The sequence below is a fragment of the Myotis daubentonii genome, chromosome 11, assembly GCF_963259705.1.
Source record: "Myotis daubentonii chromosome 11, mMyoDau2.1, whole genome shotgun sequence".
In the NCBI taxonomy this organism is placed as follows: Eukaryota; Metazoa; Chordata; class Mammalia; order Chiroptera; family Vespertilionidae; genus Myotis; species Myotis daubentonii.
In genome coordinates, this window is record NC_081850.1 from 27,275,158 (window position 1) to 27,280,958 (window position 5,801).

The following is a 5,801-nucleotide window of genomic DNA, read 5'->3' on the forward strand; positions in this document are numbered from 1 at the left end:
ATGCCGAGCTCAAAAGGTTCGCCATCACTGATTTAGAGCTTATTATGCTAAGACAAATGCTTTCCAATATAACTTAAATGTGGAATGTAAAGGATAATGAATGAACAAACTAACAGATACAGAGGATGAACTAACTGTTGCCAGATGGATAAGATGTTAGGGGCCTGGGTGAAAAAGGTGAAGGGATTAACAAGTACCAATTGGCACTTACAGGGATGTAAAGTCCAGCTTAGAGAATATAATCATCAATATTGCAATAACTATATATGGTGTCAGGAGGGTGTAAGACTTATCAGGGGCATCACTTCACATGTTATATAAATGTCTGATCACTATGCTATACACCTGGAACTAATAATGCTGAGTGTCAAATATAATTACATATTTTTTCTCAAGTTTATTTTAAAATCACACACATACACATATTTACTACACTGTCACATACAATCCACATATATTATACATACTGCTCTGCACTGACTTTTAAATAGCCAAGTCCTACTCTTAACACATTGCATACTGCATAGAAATCTCGGACATACGCCAGGGATCGCACGTTTTTGGACAAACCACGTTATTTAAATCATCATAATGCACGTTAGGTGTGGTTTTTCAATAATTATAACATTTTTATTTACAAAAACAATTAAACAATTAAAGTTCCTAGTACTTTTTTTAATGTGTGGTACTGCATAAAACATTTTCCTCTATGAAGAGGGACCAAACAAAATTTACCTAAGTATCTAGATTCGCTCCTTTTTCCATGGGCGTGAAAAACGAGAACACTCGTGAGCGGTCCTTAACAGGTGGCGCGCGAAACACGAGAAAACTCCTGAGCGGTACGAAATGTGTTAACTTACCAAGGTTTTTCATTTCTATTATAGATAAATCCTATTTTCTTCCATTATGTTACACCACTGTTTAAACAAAAATTACCATAAGATCCAACAATTTCCATCTTAGATATATGCCAAAAATTATTAAATTATGGTAAGGAGATAATGCCAACTTACTCCAAACTGCAGATGGTTAGCAGCCTGGTAGTAAAGGTGAGTAAAAAAGTTTTCTTTGAAAAGTTCTGATGTTATTAACAGTAGGCAATTTAAAAGTCTGGTGTTAAAAAATGTTTTACCTGCTGATGTTAGGGTAGAGTTTGAACTATTATGAACTTAACATGAGTTAGTTTAACAGCTTGTAAAATTATAAACTGCTGGTAATGTTTCTTTTATGTACTAGAGAAGATATATTAGTAGTCTCAAATCCTAATTTTTTTTTGGGGGGGGGGGGGTAACAGAGGGGAGGAGTTTATTAAAATGAAAAAACCCAGAGCCCACACACAGAAATTCTGACAATGATGGCCTCCAGTTGGGTCTAGTTTCTCAGCGCTGCAGGTGGTCCACGGACAACGTTTGAGAAACATCACCGAACATAGCCACCTAATATTTTACAACGAAAATTTTAAACTCTGGCTAGTCACCTAACGTTTGACAAAGAGGGAAAAGGCACTGATCATGATTTCATGGTGCCCTTATCTGTTTGCACATATATGTATTTCCTTTTGAAAATGTTAAATCACCATTCAAAACCTACAGAATACTTATGACTGACTGTGGTAACATCTAATAGCAGACGCTGATTTGAGGCTGAGCTCTCCTGTCTCAACTGCATTCGTTACATGTCAAGCTCTCCAAAACCCCAATGGCCAAGAAACTGAAGGACAGGACAAGACTCAAGTCAACTTTTAGCAATTCAGTGCACTTTGCAGAAAGGATCTAAATTAAGCATAGAGTTTTGTTCTTTATTGTACACAAAGGAGACCACCAACATTGGCCATAAATTCTTCCAAACTCTTTAGAAAAAGCCATCTTTTGTTTCCAATCCAGCGTAGGAGGGGTGCTGCTTGCAGTGAGCTTGTTGAAGGCATCTGCTAATCTCTGGTAAATAACTGGGTCTTGTTGACTTGACAGCAATGTTTCAACCAATTCAGAGTACCCAGCGTATTTTCCTAGTAATAACAGGAAATCAAATGTCAGAAAAGCCCCTTACTGGGATGGGCATCATCTCAGGAAGTGAACTTCTGAACACTTGGTGCAGGCACACCAACGTGTAGAACGCCTCACCGGCTGCTGTCGTCATCTCAGTGTTGTGCTTCTGCAGCACCAGCATTTCAAAAACCAGCTTCAGAGAGTGCCGTGTCGCTAGAAACAGTGGTGAGTCTGTATCTTGAGCTTTTGCACACTGTTCAGCCAATGGTGTCAGGGCCTCCAGGCACAGCTGGCAAATCTCCGAGCTCACTGAAGTCATTCCCAGTTCTAGAGAGCACACCAGACTTTTAAAAAGGTCTTCAGGAAGCTGTGGTATTTTTTCAGGAAAAATATCACAAATAAATGTAATTCATTTGTAGTACTGATTACAAAGTGTTGAAAACTTCAAAAGATCTTGTGACATCAAGGGCAGAATTATGTTGACTCCATATAAAACAACATCCGCTGCTGACACAGACCTGCTTGCTGCTTGCCCCGGCTCATGTCCCCTAAACACTTCATCTGTATCACTGAAGTCTATGAACTCTTGACAGAAGGCTTGTAAGAAGTTCCATAATAAGAAGTAGGTCCTGATATTGTTCCTCCTCCGCTGTGACATCCACTCTCTGCCGCCCCAAATTATTCTTAGAATATCCTTGCAACAAAGTGAGGCAAGCTTCATATAAGTTCTTTGCTTTGGACTCTCCAAGATAACATATCTATTTATGTGTAACTTCAACAAAAACGTCTATTGTGAGATTGACAGTCTCGGGGGCATTTTTGTAAACTTCCACCAATCCAATGCAATTGGTGAGGAAGTCCATTAGGAAATTAAAAAGGATCGCGACGTTGTCAATGTGGGCAGCCTCGGCAATGCCGCATCGGGCCTCTAGCGTGGCAGTGATTTCCTGCTTGGCCTCCTCTTGCTGGCACATCTGCCGGAAGTTTTCCTGATTTATCACCCGAAAGAATCGCTGCTACAATGGCTGAAGAACCTCAGTCCAATACTGTTGTTTGGTTTCTGTGTCCAACCTCCCAGGACAAGGGCCTTCATCAGCGTCCTCTGCACCGGACTGGACAGAAAATTCAGAGGAGGGCTTCGGGTGGCAAACTGTTTAGCTAAATTCCACCAGTTTTCACACTGGATTACTAGGTTTGCCCTTTCTCTTCTTTCCACCAAAGTGACAAGGAGCTGCATAGTGTCACTTGCAAGGTCCTGCCCACTACTCCACACCGAGAGGTTGCTGATGACTTTCTATAAGAGGCAGCCAATAATCCACTGAGAACCCTCAGTATCTGCTCCCAATGCTGTACTGAATGGTAGACTTATCTGATCATATAGCTTCTCATCCACCAGGAGATAAGTCTTTGCCCAGCGTTTTAGAAACCAAACAATATCTTTGCCCATTTGAGGGCTTAGAAGATCAGTGAGATCTGCTCTTATTGCTCGAGACTCAACTTCTGAAACTCCGAGAACAGCAGATAACAGCCTATTCACAGAATCTGTTCTGTTGTACCCTGGAATGGAAGAGGCCTTTTCTCTTGGAGATCCCAAAATTTGAAGTGTTGTAGTAATGTCAACTTCAGATGAATGCTTCATGGAATATTCCATTATTTCTGGAGGTATTCGTGGAGTCTCTCCCTGAGTATCATCAGCTAAGAGGTAGCCTGTAACTAAAATAAGCCAGTGAATATCTTCATACAGCTCATCAAGTATTTTGCTGGCAATGGTGCTTGAACCAGGTGAAGCAAGTAACTGCTGCTGATGTCACTGTAACTGACCATGGAGCCTTGTTACTCTTTCTTCTAATAAACTTGTCAGAAGAGGTATACAGTGCTCTGCGGCAAGAAGATCTTCCTAGCATTCCTACACTGGCTAGTTGATCTGAAAACTGGTCTCGGTCATCTTCTTGAAGTTCACTTATTTCCTCTTCCTCACGAGAGGTCACACCACTGGCAGTAAATTCCTTGTGCCATCTGGAGCGGCCAGGTGGCACTGCACTGAATATAGGAATTGAAGACTTGAACTGCATGCTGGGTAAAAAAGCCTTTATGGAAATGTTTGTCATCTTGGACCAAAGTCAGCCAGGACTCCAGCAACTTGTCATAGGCTTCCATGTAGACCATGTCATCTTTATCAAGCACTTCTTCCAAAGCAGCACTACGCCCAAAAGAACAAGTGAGGTGTGTGAGGCAGTTCACAAAGGGCGAGAAAAGCTCACTTGGAGTGGCAGTTAAGATGTTTCGAGAGAACAGTTAGCAGGTTGCTGATGATGCTGGAGATCCCCACAGCTTCAGAATCTTCTATTTCACTTCCATGGATAGTACTCAGTAAACCCTCAATGAAGTGTGCCAGGTAGTCAACCTGTGCTCCTTCATCGGGGAAGACAGGTCCCTGCAAAGAAGCTAACTGGGCGAGGCATTGCAGAGAATCTTGTGCCATATCCGAATCTTCTCTGATTTTTCGATGTACTGTAAAGAAAAGCTCCATGACTCTGCTGTCCAGAAGGGCCTCCCACCAGGACTCCGTTGGCTTTAACAGCACAGTTTGTGAGGATTCAAACATGGCTATATAATGTCTGCCAAAATTTGGAGGAAGAAAGTTCCAGCTCGACCTGATTGGCTAGTGAGAGGTAGCGCTGAAACACAGGACATCTGAGCATTGAGGTTTTCCCGCCTGCAAAACTTCCAGGGTTAACACGAAGATCTGACCAAGGTCTTCTTCCTGGAAAACTCTTTTGCAGTCGCCATGGGATTCCATGCTCAGTCCGATGTTGCTGGTTTTACTTGGACTTGAGAATTCACTCAATAGTGCAGTCAGAATAGAACAGGCCAGAGTTTGCACAGTGGGATTGCCACTACTGATCAACTGGCTGACTTCATGAAAAATGCTCTTGCAGTCAATTGACTTATCTAGTGAGCCTCATTTTACAATTACTGCTACTGCTAAGAGCATCTGTTCCCGAACATACTTTTGGAGGTTGGGCCTCTGTAAGACGTAAGTTAAAAGGAATGTTCTCAGTGACTCGATGCTGCCCTTTTCCAAGAGAATCCACTCTCGGACCACTGCCTCCATGATGGCCGTGGCAGCTTGAAAGAGGACATAGTCCACCTTGCTTGTTTCCAAAATATGCTTGCAAACTGAAAATGGTGACTTCGATTTCCTAAATGATAAGAATATGTGCTCTGCATGCTGGCATTGTTCATTGTTGACCATGGAAGGAGGTGCCATGAGAACTTGGGCCGCGTTCTCCAGCTAGGCGATCACTTCTGGGGGCCCAAGTGCTGCCGCCATCATGGTCTCTCTCAAATCCTAATGTTTCTAAAATTTAGAGTTTACAAAAGAACATAGGAGATTGTATTAAGTGTATCTAATTTCCTTTGTTTGAGTGAACATAACTATGTAGTTTAAGACCATTAAACTGAACAAACAACTAAATTAAAAAATGTAAAGGCTAAATCATATATTGATAATAATTAAGATAGATTTTTAACTACTAACATACAGTGTGTCACCTCAAATGGATGTGTACCAAAGCCTGAAGCTTGCTTTTTGAAGCAATATGTCTCCGTGTCTATTATTTTGAAGATGCTTTGCATGTGAAATCCCAAACCAGAAAGCATTGTAGTGAAGAAGAACATTTGGAGCAGAAGCTGACAGGATCAGGCTTCTAAAACTGGAAATTATTTGTCTGTTTCCTGTGATTGCCTTTATCTTTTTATGCTCCTGGTATTGTGAGATCAGTGATCTTCTCATTAAGAACTTGACACTTTGTG

General features: G+C 41.5%; 1 pseudogene; it reads right to left on the bottom strand.

Annotated features, from left to right (window-relative positions):
- Positions 1-1,304: 1,304 nt before the first annotated feature.
- Positions 1,305-5,322, bottom strand: LOC132211913 (exportin-4-like; annotated as a pseudogene).
- Positions 5,323-5,801: the final 479 nt, after the last annotated feature.